Source organism: Canis lupus, chromosome 1, assembly GCF_011100685.1.
Source record: "Canis lupus familiaris isolate Mischka breed German Shepherd chromosome 1, alternate assembly UU_Cfam_GSD_1.0, whole genome shotgun sequence".
Taxonomy (NCBI): domain Eukaryota; kingdom Metazoa; phylum Chordata; class Mammalia; order Carnivora; family Canidae; genus Canis; species Canis lupus.
Window position 1 is genome coordinate 73,479,490 of NC_049222.1, and position 15,280 is coordinate 73,494,769.

General features: G+C 41.0%; 2 long non-coding RNA genes across 3 annotated transcripts in view; one reads left to right on the forward strand and one right to left on the reverse strand.

The window, feature by feature from the left end:
* LOC106559362 lies at positions 1 to 4,833 on the reverse strand. The gene is made up of 3 exons (XR_005354027.1): positions 4,670 to 4,833; positions 3,606 to 3,951; positions 1 to 323 (listed from the first exon to the last, which is right to left on the reverse strand). It is a non-coding gene; the product is annotated as an uncharacterized LOC106559362 (long non-coding RNA).
* Positions 4,810 to 15,280, forward strand: part of LOC111096384 — a 23,330-nt gene continuing 12,859 nt past the window's right edge. For both annotated transcript variants that reach the window (XR_005354029.1, XR_005354028.1), the window contains exon 1: positions 4,810 to 5,317. This is a non-coding gene — a long non-coding RNA (uncharacterized LOC111096384). The remainder of the gene's footprint in view (positions 5,318 to 15,280) is intronic.

Sequence of the window (15,280 nt, forward strand, 5' to 3'; positions counted from 1 at the left end):
GCTGAGGCACGTTGATCATTATTTCTGCAGAGCTCTCACTGTCATAGCAATTCTCTGAGTGGGAATGCTCTGAAACTAGGGATAATGCAAGTGATAAGAGGTTCAAGAGAACACACGGCAAAGTGTCTTTGGAAGAGTTTTATTGGGGTTAAGACTGAAGGGAAGTCTTCCACGTCCCAAGGCTTTGTAGCTGTCTTAAGGTTCAGGGGCAGGTAGCCTTGGTGCCAGCGTTGCCACTTGCTGGGTCAACATTATCAAGCTGTTCATTTCCCTGAGTTTCTTATTTGTCTAAACAAGGTTGACAAAACGGACTTCTCAAGCATCTGTGGGCACAAAGCGAGGCAAGCTCAGCACCTCACCTGGCACCCAGCAGGTGCACACTGTGGTCCCTTCCCTGGGCTCCCTTCTGAACTGGCACATCCTCCCCACCCTTAGTCCAGGGGTAAAAAGCCAACCTGCTCCGAGGCCAGGCATCTGATGCCCAGCCTCATGGTGCAGAAAAGCAAGGAAAATGGAAGGCCCCTTTAACATTTGGTAGTCATCAGAGACGAGCCCCCAGTGTCATAGGTCAGATTCTGACATTACCGCTAAGGAAAGCCAGTTGCCTAGAAGTGGAAAAACCGTCTGGCAATTAAGAAAATTTATAGATATTTCTCAAAACTTCTTGGGGCCTAGGTTGGGAGAGAGGGGAGGACAGGGGAGTAGTGTGTATTTTATCAAAAGCTCATATAAACCCAGATCCAATTAGAATCACTGCTCAGAGTTCTGAAAAGGCCAGGAGACAAAGGCTGGAGAAATGTTCTGGGAGATGTTTCCAGTTGGGACAGCAGGCCTGATGCTCTCTGGGTGTTTTGTTTTTTGTTTTTTTTTTTCCTTCCCGCCTCTGTCTGCTCAGCCTAGCCCTTGGGGTCAGAGGGAGGCTCATCCTCCCCTCCTTTGTTTTTATCTACAGGTTCCAAAGGAGAGATTTGAGGGATTTTTTTTTTTTTTTTTCCGGAAATGTAGGTAGTTTCTCTCTCTAATCCAGATAGCAGATGTTTTTGACTCAGCCTTGGAAGAAAATGCCCTTTCTAAAATATCTATCTATTTATATTTTTCTCTCTTCTTTCTTTCTCTTTAAAATTTTGCACAATTTAAATATATTTTGTCCAGGGAATATTTCTGTTTGGGGTTTCACTTTGGTTTCATTTTTCCTTCTTTGCATAGATTTCCAATTTAATAGAGAATGGCTGGATAACGTTTTGGCACAAATAGTTAAAAAAAAAGGAAGTTCTTTTCCAGAACCAAATTGTTTGCACTCTTTGTCTTGATGGTGCCACCTGACCCCCCTGGGAAGGGTTGGATTTCTCCACATCCATCACACCCACAGAGGCCGTGTCAGGAGCCCAGCCGGGCCTCTCCCTGCCCATCTATAGCTGATTATTCACTACATTGTGTGCCGAAGACCAGAGCCTGTGACGGAAAAGGTGCATTCCTGTCAAGCCGCTCAGGACACTAACCCTTTTGTGAGCCGACTCTTTTCTCTTGTTCCCAATCTGTGACCTTCCATCACTGTTCAGAGCCATTTCAAGTGTGAGCTTGTAAGGTATCACTTTTCCAAAAATTTTGGCCCATAACCATCAGCATTCAGATATGAGTAAAAAGATATGTTGGTAATAAAGCCAAACATAACAATTAACGCATTAGGATTCCGAAATGCATTTTGCAATACCAGATCAGGTTGCAGCTGATGTCAGAGCCTACATGTTGTTAATCTAATAGAAGTGCACGGGGATTTCTCCAAACTTTGGCCCTGCATACATGAAAATGCTAGTGGACTGTTTGACGTTTTGCTTGAAACTACCATCTTGAAAGTGCTCTAGCTTGATTTATATCCCTTTGAAAATTCTCTCCTCTGCTGAAGTCCAGTTTAGATAAGACCTTAACGGGACAAAGGTTTAGCTGATCAAAATCAGAGCTCTGTGTAGGCTTGGAAATTCCCCACAAGCACCGATGCCAGTAGTTTTTGTACTGTTCGCACTAAGAATTTGGAAAAAATGGAGGGATGAGCCAAAATGATTTCATCTCTGAGATTTTCAATTTTTCTTCTGAAATGAAGAAAGCTGTCTATGCTATCACACATGAGGAAAGTATTAAGCTGGTTAGATTCCCCTTAATGCCTTTGCCTAATTAAGCTGGTTCAGAAATGTGGGTCATATACAAGCAGGGTACAGGGGGTCACATACTCAATGCCAGAAGGACCACATAATAGGGCCACACGGAAAGAGTGTGAGACAGTAGAGTGGTGGCAGTGGAGACAACCAGAGTGAGCATGCTCGGTCTAAAAGGTCAGCCACTGGAACACCTGGGTGGCTCAGTGTTTGAGGGTCTGCCTTCTGCTCAGGTCGTGATCTTGGGGTCCTCGGATCGAGTCCTGCATTGGGCTCACTCCAGGGAGCCTGCTGCTCCCTCTGCCTGTGTCTCTGTCTCTTTCTCTGTGTCTCATTAATTAATAAAATCTTAAAAAAATAAAAAATAAATAAAAGGTCAGCTACTACTCCACCCCCCTCTCCCCAGGGATGCAAATCTGGCAACATTTTCAGATATTTTTTCCAAAAAATATCGGAAATCCTGACGCCTAAGTGGAATCTTTAAATACTTGCAATTAATTCAAATTTTCCAAAAGACTTCTATGTACATAAGAGTCTGACTGCTGAATTCAGCCCTTAGGATCTCCGTTTTTAACCTCTGCAATAGACCAGGACTTGGAAATTTGTCTCTAATGGAACAATTTGGGGCTCTAGGGGCAGGAAGTTACAGTGACCTTTTCTCTGTGACATCCCGGAGAGTCTGTCACTCGATCCTACTGCGTTTAGAAAGATCCAAGCAGAGGGCCGCTTACCCACGCAGCCAGCACACCTTGGGGATTGACTCAATCTCATAGCTCTTCTATTATGCATGGATGCTGTGACAAATTACCTCAAATGTAGCAGCTGAAAACAACACAAATGTGTTACCTCACAATTCTGTAGGTTAGAAGCCTGGCACCACTCTCGCTGAGCTAAAATCAAAATGTGGACAGCACTGTGTTCTTTTCTGGAGATTCCAAAGAGAGGGTTTCCCTGCCTTTCCCAGCTTTTGCTTGACTCCTGCCCTTTCCTCCATCTTCAAAGTCAGCGATGGTGGGGGAAGTCCTTCTCACGGGCACCACTCTGAGCATGCTTCTCTCCTCACATCTCCTCTGACTGTCTCTGCCTTCCCTCCTGCTTTTGTGGGTCCTTCTGAGCACTGTAGGCCCACTGGGATAAGTTCCCTGTTGGTAGATCAGCTGATTAGCAACCTAAATGCCAACTCACCATATAGCCTCTCGCATGTCATCGCTTCCAGGATTAGGACAGGGACATCTTCGGGAAGCCTACCTACCTTTGGATCCTGACTACCACACAGAGGACATTCCATAGATGTCCAGATGGGAGAAGCTGAGGTCGAAGCTCCAGAATAGGGTGGGGGATCCACAGGCTGTTAGTGTAAAGGAATCCACTTTCCACTGATGCTTCGGGTTTCCCTCACCACTGACACCCATGAATGATAGCAAATCCCTGGTGACTATGGATCTGCTTACTTACCTAGTCTGAGGGTTATTAGAGCCAGTGCTTCTGGTCATCATTCCTTCTCTTGAGCTTCGGGACCACTCGTTGCTTCTAGAGGACTCAAACCGGAGAGCAAGCAGCAGTGAATGGTGCAAGGATGCCACCAAAGGAGAGACATAGCACTGTGTGCTCTCCATGTCTGCTTCAAATGCCAGGTTTTCCTGAATGTGTGCAATGGCCTTAATCACCTTTCACAAGTTCTGTATCTCGTGGGGGCATTTCAGTATGAAAATTGCAAAAAGTTTTCTTCGACTGCATTTCTCTTCCCTAATCTTCTGAGGCTCACACTTGTTCTCACCAGTTAGCCACTCACTTTGTTCCTCTGCATGAAAACAAAACAAAACAGAAAACAAAAACGTGGTTAGCAAATGCCATTTCCTGTCTACCCACTTAAAATCCCTGCAACCAAGGACGCAGCTTTCTCGATTTCTCTCTTTCTCTTTACTAAACTTTTATTGAATGGCTTCACTGTAGAATTGTGGATGAAGAAAGTTTCCAGAGTGAATAAAATGTGCACTGTTCCTTATTCCTTTACCAGGTGCACAACTGAGGAAGAGTGACAAAGGAGAAAGAATGACTGGGTGTGGTGAATGGAGAATGCACCATGGAGGCTACAAAGGGCACTAAGGAGCTTCAGACGTTGCTTTAAAAATCTGTTTTTCTGCCTTTAAATCCCATTTCAGTGCTGTGATTGAAATGGTGAATATTTTGAACTAGATGGCCAAAGTTAAAATCAGGCTTGGAGGTCACAGTGCCAGAGGTGAGGACAAGGGGATGATGGAGGATGGGGAGCCCTTAGACTTTATCCCATATTGCACAAAATTTAGCTAATGCCTTGCTGAAAAACAAAATCTGATGGTCATAAATATATGCCAACCTATGAAGCCGAAGAGACAAAAATACCCTATGAAAATAAAACCGCAATGTTGTTAACATTGGTTGCCCCTGTTGCATGTTGCTCACTGTATTGCAATTATTTGAAAAGAAGCCAGTCTCCCTCTCTAGGTGAAACTTTGAGGAAGAGACATATTCTAATTTACCTTCTGATTCCAAACTTGAGTCCAAACTCAAACTTGAGTCCCACTTAGCACCTCACAGGTGCTTAATGCAAACATGATTTGAATTCTGCTTTGTAGTGCTCTGAATTCCATTCTCCTTGCCAAATACATGATGTCACAAGAATGCGGAGGTAACAGAATTTTGGCTCCCATGACCTTCACCTCCTCAGGATACTTCTGTGATTATATTACACAATCAAGGTTGATAATCAGCTAATCTTAAGATAGAAAGACTGTTCTGAGTTATCCACGTAAGCCCATTGTAATCACAGGGGCTTTGAGAGTTGCAGAGGAAGGGAGCTAGGAGCAGCCGAAGAATCAGAAGAAGAGATGGACAGCATAAGGAGATTGATGCTGTTTCTGATCCAGAGATGTAGGAACCATGTTCAACGGATGCAGGGGTGACCTCCAAGAGCTAAAGGGGGCCCCAGCCAACAGCCAGGAAGGAAATGGGGACCTCAGTCCTAAAACCACAAGAAACTGAGTTCTGTCAATGACACAAATGAGCTTGGAAGTGGAATCTCTGCTCCCCCCGCTTCCCCAAAGCCTCCAGTTAGAACACAGCCTGTTGACAGCTTGATTTTATTCCAGTGAGACCAATGTCAGACTTCTGACCTACAGAATGCAGAGGTAATAAATTTGTATTGTTTTAAGCCTCTAAGTTTATTTGTAATTTGTTACAGCAGCAATAAGAAACTAATACCAACAGCATTTGTAGATCCCTGAAAATCCTTCCCTTGACCACTCCACACCTGGTCTCTCCAAAGAGAAATGTCCCCTCCCTCATCTTAGCCACAGAGCAGCTATCATCTGTTCCCTCATCTGGCACCCCTAGCTTAAGACCTAGTGATGATAGCCCTACTTTCTTGTTGGTATCTTATCTGAAGAAGCTGATTGTAAATTCTTTGAAAGTAGGGACCAGATATTAGTTATTTTTATCTCTTGTTGCATAAGACTTCAGAGAAGCCATACGTGTTGGCCAAGGAGATTTCTGAAACCCATTTGGGAAAAAGGTGGAAATAAGCCCAGTCACAGAGCTGGTTTTCAGACTGGGGTCTACAGTGGGAAATCTGACAATCCAGTGTGAGTATTAATCCAATCCACCAGGAGGGACATTGCCAAACTCAAAGGAGAACCAGAACAGGTAGAGCAGCTACGCTAGATATCTGGAGCCAGGAAATGAAGGCAGGTATAAGCTGGTCAGGAGCAGTGTGGGAGGGCCTGTAAGATTACCTAAAACATCTGCTGGAGTGAGAGATTTGCCTTCTGAGCCTACTGACTGGCCTGATTTAAAGGACCCAGGACAGCGTGGCTGATATGTGTCCAGAGAATGCCATTTCCATTGTTGGCAAGAGGCACCCGTGTTCCTATGACCAGGCTGCCATTGAAATACAGCCTCCAGCCAAAGTATTAACTGTAACACTCTAGAGTTACACCCCCCAAAAACTCTAGAGTCCAAATTTACACTAACCAAGCTTGGGTGGACTTACATTACCTCACTTCATTCCATAATTGAAGTCCAAAGATTCAAAAAAAATATGTATCCTGTCCCCTCCCAACACACATGCACTTGGCTTTAACCTGGGATGTCCACTTGCAGAGCTTACCTTCCATTTGGATCTCAGCTAACCCTGAGAGCCCTGGTGGTTCTCTATCAGAAATACAAATTATCTTCAAATCGAACTTTTCAGCTCACCAATCCCAAGTGTTGACCTCTCCAGCCAAGTCACCCCTGGAAACATATTTTAAACTCTTTTAGCAGAGAGAAATATTTGGATCTTTGCCTATTTTGCAAAAGCTGAGCATCAGATTACACACTCAGAGCTTCTATTTTTTTAATATTATGTGTCTGTACTATTTAAACATACATGGAAAATAGTATTTTCTTCCTAACAAAGTAAAGCTTACTGGCGCCAGCTTTGCCTTGGTGACTGTTACCATTGTGTGAGTCGTGTCACTGGGCCACAGTCAGAGGCCTCAGTGAGAGTCTGAATGCACAAGATGGAGCCAGATTGGGACATGGAATGTGGGCCTTCCCTCTGCTTTTCTGGAAAGTGGAGTAATTATTGAACTTATTATTAAGACTTTCCATTAATGACTCAAATGTTGCATCCTGTGTCTCACAGCCCACCATGGTAAGCCCTCAGATACTGAAATATTATTCTCTTTATATTTGTGTAGACTCTTTTTAATTAGAGGATTTTTCCTTTCTCTAATCTTTTTCTTTTAATTTAAAGCCCATGTATCCAAGTTATTTAAGAATGTGTGTTTTGGGATGCTCCAGATTTCACGGGGGAAAGAGAGAGATTCTTTGAACAAATTTTCTAAGAGTCTCAACTGATTAAGAGTCTATTTTATCTTCCATGTCTGTGAATAGTTTGCAAATGATGTGTCCAAAATATTTTACCCCTACATTCTGTCCAGCATCATTAGCATGGACTTCACTTGGGAATTGGCAATCATTTGAATAGCAGCTCCACAATTCACGCAGGAAAAGTGAGTGGAGGAAATTAACAATACAAATAAGATTTCAGAGGTTTTGTTAACTGGTTAAAAACCAGTAAAGAAAACAAGCTAATTCCAATCACTGTAGATGAATTATTAACATTCTAAATCCTAAGAATAAATTTATTATTTGGCTTTATTGAGCCAGACATTTCAATTTTCTCTGCTAGGAAGCCCTTTATTAACATAGTTTAAGTTATTTTATCTACTTGACATAAGTAAAATTACATATTTTAAATAAATGGATTTTTTTTCCTTCACATTTTCAACCAGTCTTTCACTCCATTTAATGATATTTGACTCAATCTTTAATTATAGTAAAAGGCTGTTTGGCTTGCTCCCTCCCTTCTTTCACCACGAACCCCGTTTTGACTTCTAAGGGCCTCATTTTGCTTGGCAAGTGTTGCCAATTCACTTGCATCCTCAGTCCAACCTGATAGGCAAGATGTGTTTCAAAGAATAGCTGTAGAGATCAATGGGCAATAGTAAAATGGACTAGCAAAATCTTTCTGGACCATGCAGTTCAGTCAGTTTCTTAGAAAGTAGCCCTTACTTGCTCGTCAAAACAGAGGAAGGCACTCACTTTTTTTGTTGTACTTCGTACAAGACATTCCATGCTAAGCATTTTGAATGCACTACTTTATTTCATCCTCTCAAGACGCCTATAACAAAAGTACCATTGTCCCAAGAGCTTCCTTTTCTACTTAGAAGAGCAGAAATTTTGGCTGACAACCATCTGATCCCAAAGAGCATATGAGTATATGTAAAGGAATTGGTCCCTCAAATCCAACAAAACATCCACAACATCTTTAAGAGAAAGGCAGAAACAATTTCATGAGCCAACCACTACAGTGCAACTGAATATGTTGTTGAATTTAAGAATTGTCCTACAAGCAGTACTCTAAGCAATCATAGTAAATAGTTTTGAGGAAAAGGACGATAGCGCCAAAAGCCCTTGTAAGCCAACTATTTAAGAGAGGCTCAGATGGAGATTAAGTCAGGGGGTTGTTTCCCCTTTCTTTTTTGAGAGCTCCCCAGGAGAAGTTATCAGCCCCTCAATGGAGGGGGGGGATGGTGAGTCATTGTTTTACAGTAAGTCCAGCTGGGTTTGTAGTAGCAATGGGCAGAAAGTATTGCTAAAATCATTTTCAGAACTCAGAAAGTCAGTCATATCCAGTCTCTTCCCCCCCTACCACATCTGAGTTTAGTAACAGAGATGCTGCCCCAACAAGTTCCGGACATCATTCTCTCTGCCTGGGGAAGCCACTTCTGCTTCTACATCAAACATCATAAAACACTGTTTTCCAGGAGGCCTTCCCTGCTTCCTTGAACATATCTTCCCTGGTTTCTGTCCTTCCACCCAACTCCGTGTCTGCCTCAGTGTATGGGAATCCCTGGTCTGCATGGTGACTTCCTACCAAATGTCAAACCTTCTGAAGGTGCACACTCTGCCTTTTCAGTGTGGCATCCCCTTGACTTCAGGAAGTCATTTGCATATTTTTGGAATGAATGACTCTGATTTCAGCCCTCTCTGAGGTCCATAAACCATATATATATATATATATATAGTTTATATATATATAAATATATATATTTAAATATTTTATTTATTTGACAGAGAGAGAGAGAGAGCACAAGCAGGGGGAAGGGCAGGCAGAGGGAGAAGCAGGCTCCCCACTGAGCAGGGAGCCTGATTGGGGGCTTCATCCCAGAACCCTGGAATCTGAGCTGAAGGCAGACACTTAACTGACTGAGCCACCCAGGTGCACCTCCATAAACTATATTTATGCAATAAAAAGTAAGAGACAAACTGGCAAAAATGTTCCCTTACTGATTTGATTTCTAACTAGACTACAGAATTCTTGAGGGCTGATGGAACTCTGTGCTTTGGGGCCTCAGTTTTCTCATCTATAAAATGAGAGAGTTGGAATAATGAATTCTAAGTGATGTCAACAACAGCTAGAAAGAGCTAGAGCCAGGCGTTTATCCTCAACCGCTGGATTCAGTCTAGTTTGCTTTAGATCACAGGTCCAATGGATTCTTCCTAGCCTGGCCTTGACTTTGTAGGCAAAGTCTTAGCAATGTGAATTCCGGTAAGGCCTTCGAGGCCTAAATCTCCAATTCCAACAGTGCCTTATTGATTTTGTTTGAATAATGATCACCAGCAACATTAAAATTCAGACAATGAAGACCACAAATTCTGTGGTACTGGAAATAATTAAAGGAAAAACATTTTTCCTTCCTTCCTTCCTTCCTGCCTTCCTTCCTTCCTTCCTTCCTTCCTTCCTTCCTTCCTTCCTTCCTTTCATTTACAAACTGTGGCTATTTATGTATCAAAAAACTCTTGAGATATAAGATGCTATCTGTGAGTAATTATCTATAATATCCTGAATATAACTTTCAAAGTTTAAATTTTATTTTAACAAAGGAAACATAGTTGGTCTTAAGAAGAGTCTGTGGTTATCGACAGTTAAACTCACTCTTGTCTTTCAGGTAAAAAAAAAAATGCATTAATTCAACCTATAAATTAATCACAAGGAACAATAAAGTGCATTGCAAAAACAGAGAGATGCAGATAGAATTTCTTTAGGCCCAATTTTGTCCTGCAAATAACAGGAAGAAAAATGTAACTTCAGAGTATATCATAACCAATTCAAAAGAAAGACTTCCTTCAATATAAAATCAAAGTGTTCAACAAAGTAGAAGATATTTTAACTATCTGGACTTCAGGCGGGTGGAGGGGAATATATACAGCACACAGCTGTCTTTACACTGCCCCTTTTGTTACTATACGGGTACAGTAAAGGAGACTTATCCCTGTAGGAATGAGATATATGCTTTTTTGTTGAAGAGAGTTACACTTTCATGATTTCCCACAAAACAGCTGCAAAAATACCTACAGTAGGGCATCTGGAATTCTTAAAAGTGACTTGAGGATTTGTGGCTAATGAAACATTGTGAAATAACACTCACCATGTTGTAAAAAAATACCCTTAACCATTTATTGGCATTCTTTAAGACAAAAATGAAAGGTGCCCTAAGAACAGTCATCTAGCTTGATTAGAAGAAAACACTGAAGTGACAGTGTAAATAGATGCCTTGACAGAAATAGATCTGGACATAGCGAGACATTTAAATCTCTTCTAAAGGTTCTGAAGAACAGTATGGTAACATCCCAAAATGATAGCCAGAGCTTAGTGTTTGATCAGACTCCAGGGCATCATCGGTAATAACTTACACGTTCTTAATATGATGTGGTTTCCTATTAGGACCAAGCCTTGTTCCCAGAAAAAAGAAAGGTGGGGGGAGGGAATTTTCTTAAAGATGTTTTTCATTCTTACCTCTCACAAAATAGGACTATCAAAATGAAAGCAGTGGCCTTTCCATGAGAACTGGAGTGAAATAAACCATGTATTGTTCCATCTTAAAATGAAACATCTGGCTGATTTAAGAAGAAAACCGGCTTAATTATTCCCGAGTATCTAATGGAGAGAGGTTAACTTCAGAATCTATATGTCTTTCCAGAGTGGACATGGAAGAAAAAAAAAAACCATAAAGTTATTTTTGACTCAAGAAAGTAGATCTGGAGGTAATTTAGTGAACACAAATTACCACTGACAAGGGAAGAAATAATTTATTCTCCTGGTGATTCTTTTTATATGACTAGGCAGTGTGGAGCTGTCAGCAGGGAAAAGGCACTGGCTGGATTTAAAGATAATTGAAATCCAAGCCCAAAATCCTGTAAGATATCCAGGGTATCATATGAAGCTGAGAAGTCTTATTTCCAAACTGAAGCACAAGGGTGAAGCCATGAGATGTGCATTCAGGTGAGGGAGAGTTAGGATAGCTAACTCTGAAGTACTTCTTGACAAATCCTTCTTTTAGCTTCACTTTTAGTTTAGTTTAGTTTTTTCCTGGGTCCTTAGTCTAAGGGTCTCTTTTCCCCACAGTGTTTGCCAGTGTCTGCCTGGAAGTCCTTCCTCAGCTCTTCCTGGATGCTCCCCAGATGGCTCCTTCCTGCTTGGTGGACCTTGGTCACTAGACATAATCCACTTGGGAGGGTGTTGTCCCTTCTCTGATGGAACTATGGGACATATGTGGTGGGATGGGACATTGATTTGATTCCCGGCCACATTTCCCCTTAATGTCCTGTGCCCTCTCCTCTACTTGGCCGTCACTCACAACTAAGGCGCCACAGAGTGACTACATCCTAGAAGCAGGAAGTTTGAGATTGTGCTCTAAGTCTATCTTCTCCCATAGTTCTAGGGAAAAGCACCCATAGTTAGAACTTTTCTCAAACCTTCACAAAGGGTTTGAGACTCATTGAAGTTATTACCCTTGACCACCCAGCCCACACTTCTCTCAACCATTTCTTCTTCTAATCTCCATAGTGGGAAACTCCACTACCTTTTGGGAAAACCCAGTCTTCCTCCTGGGCTTCCCCTGGAATCTATTGTCTTCTCCTTCCAATACTCTATTTCCCCCAGTTTCAAAGAGTTACACTCTGAAAGGAAGGGGCACTAGAAGGGCATTGTGATTGCTGGTCTTTGGCATTTTAAATCTTGAGAACAAGCCAACTACCCCTTTTGCATGGTGAAGCCACCACTGATTTGAACACACATACATGTCTCACAGAACATATTTTAAATCTCACAGAGAGTATCACCTAAACTTATGAAGAAGAAGAATAATTATCAGGCTACCCCATTATTTGAAAAACTGCCTCTCACAATGGAGTTATATTTCCCTTTGTTATACAGAGCACCAGTAATGTCATTTCTTGGTCCTCAACAAATTTCTCCCCTTCACCTCTCTGTCTACCATCTACTAAGAATAACCACATAAGATTGCTTAAAACACTGCTTTTACTACACAAATTCTCAGTGGATATTTTCAAGTTTCTAAATAACTCAAATTCTTACCCAAGGGTCATTAAGGTCAGTATCTTTCTGGGGTAAAAAAAACCATAGTGACATTTGAAATTATTTTGTTGATGAATATAGTCCATTGGTAATCATCTAATTAGATGTGAGATGGGTGGTCATATGGATAATCCAAAATAATTTATGCTCAAAATAATCTTAATCCACTGGTGTGTGTGTGTGTGTGTGTGTGTGTGTGTGTTGGAAATGAGATATGTAACAAATTTGAAAATTTACTATTACTCAAATAACACTGAAGGTCTACTCTAAAAACTGAATGCAAGAGACACTGAAAATTAAAAACACATTTGCAGCAATTCTTCAGTGCAACCTCCATGTTCCTTGAAAGCGATTCACCTCATTATTGCAGAATATTCTGAAACTCAGGCACATGCTATATTCAGCTCTGTGTTTCTCAATCTTTCTTGGAGGAGGCATGTATGTAAGTAGTAGTAGTAACAGAAAGAATAATAATACTAACAATAGACATGGGGGTAGCCCACACAAAGTAGAGCTACCAAATGCTTTCCATGGCAAAATAGCTCAGAAAGGACAAGTTTTGTGTGGAATTGAAAAACAATTTCTGTACATTCAGGACCTACCTTAAACAAACTAACTTGTTAGTTGTGTTTACTATTTGGGTTTTTTTTTTTAAGATTTTAATTTATTCATGAGACACACAGAGTGAGAGGCAGAGACACAGGCAGAGGAAGAAGCAGGCTCCCTGAGGGGAGCCCGATGTGAGACTTGGATCCCAGGACCCTGGGATCATGACCTGAGCTGAAGCCAGACGCTCAACCCCTGAGCCACCCAGGCGTCCCTATTGTGTTTACTGTTTGTGTCTTATGGATCAGACGGTACAACAAATCACTTGTTCAATACATCCCACAAAAATAGGGAATCGGAAGTTCCCTTCCATTAACTCTACATTTTCTTACTGAAACTTTATTGTTTCAACTGGGTAAGAATAACTGTGGAAAGAGGATCACAAAGGGACCGAGAAACGGTGTCTGATGAAAACACTTAAGGCACAGTGGAGTAGAGTGGAGCTTGGAATGAGCAGCTTGAAGCCCCATTTCAATCACATGTAGGCAATTTCCCACACACTATGTGATCCACCATGATTATTTTATTTTTTATTTTTTAAGATTTTATTTATTTATTCATGAGAGACATAGAGAGAGGCAGAGACACAGGCAGAGAGAGAAGCAGGCTCCCTGTGGGGAGCCCAGTGCAGGACTTGATCTCAGGACCCTGGGATTGCACCCTGAGCCTGAGGCAGATGCTCAACTGCTGAGCCAGCCAGGCATCCCAATCTGCCATGTTTATACCAGTTTACTGAGAATTGAGTCTACTTTGAAAAGGCATTTGTTTGTTTGTAAGACTTATGTAAGTGCACCACTTAAGAAACATAGAATTACCTATATTTGAGAAGAAATCAATAATAAATTCATAGATCAGAGTTAATTTTCAATTATAGTGTAAAAAAAAGAATTAAATAATTAAAATGAAGACATTTGACTTTATTTCAGAAGCTGATATTAACTTAAGGGTTTAAATTCTGCTGAAAATGAATGCAAAATGACTAGGTGGTTTTAAAATTATGTTGGTTTGCAAATCTTTACAATGAGTTCTATTAATGGGTAAATTTTACTTTCGAAAATGAAAACATTAATTCCCAGTCATGACTTTGAGTTGTTTTGATAGTTCTCTGATCATTCCGAGAACCGTTAGGGAATTCTTAATTTTAAATTCCCTGAAAAAATACAGACACTCATCCTCCAATATTTGATTATCTTAATGGGAAATTAGAGGTTTAAGTGGAGTTTTGAAATTAAGACAAATAATTTAATGTTGCACCTCACTTAATAAAATTAATTCCAGGATCTACAAGTTACTAGGTTGGGAGAGAATCTTCTAGAAGAGGTTATAATTAAAGTTAAGAGGGCTTTGGGAGGCCTGGGTGGCTCAGTGGTTGAGCGTCTGCCTTCGGCTCAGGTAGTGATCCCGGGGTCCTGGGATTGAGTCCCACATCAAGTTCCCTGTTTAGTGGGGAGCCTGCTTCTCCCTCTGCCTGTGTCTCTGCCTTTCTCTGTGTCTCTCATTAATTAATAAATAAAATCTTAAAAAAAAATAAAGTAAAAGAGCTTCTCATCAAGACAAGGCCTCAAGACTTTGGCTCTGAGGCATAGGCTTATTTCCAAGGAAAGAAAATAAGCTACACACATTCTTTGAACTTATCTTCGCTGCTTTAAAAATGAGAACGAGAAAAAAAAAAATGAGAACAAGAGGAAGCACTAGAGCCAGAGAGAGATTGAGAGGGAGAGAGAAAGGGAGGGAGAGAATTTTAAGGAAACTATGACGCATAAGGGATAAAAAGAAAGAACATCTGCTGGATAATTAGCAAATTCCCTCACAAAGAGAACATTTAAAACTTTAAAGTTTTCAACACCAACGAGACCACATTGTTTTCAAAAACACTGTTTACTATTATTTTCTACTCTAAATTCAGTGAATTCAGGGACTTCTTTAAAGAGCAAAGTAGGGGAGGGAGTGAAGTGCCTTCCTCTGTAATTATCATTTAAAATCTATCATGAAGTTTTGGTATTTTGTTTCCACTGAAGAGGGGAAATAGCTTTAAAAATAATTTGCCAGGTTGCCTCATATCCAATTTTGCCCTTGATTTGAACCAAATTAATTTGATATCTGAAAGTATTACTTTTTAACAAACCAAGTAAACTATATAATCTCCTTCAGTTGCTAAAGAAAGTCAAGGAGTGAATTGTATGTTTAATCATAAGCAAGCTGGGAGTGGTCGAGTCTCATATCCAGCAGGAGTAATGGAGAACTGGTGGTATATTAGCCTACAAGATTGTCTGGGTTTCTTTTTTTGTTTCTTTTCTTTTTTTTTTTTTTCCAATGATTTTATTTATTTATTTATTCATGAGAGACACAGAGAGAGAGAGAGAGAGAGAGAGGCAGAGGGAGAAGCAGGCTTCATGCAAGGAGCCCGACATGGGACTCGATCCCAGGACTCCAGGATCATGCCCTGGGCTGAAGGCAGCGCTAAACCGTTGAGCCACCAGGGCTGCCCTTGTCTGGGTTTCAAGAAGAAAAATTTGAGATAGGTTTTGTACTTGGGACTTTAAGAATAAAACTATACTTT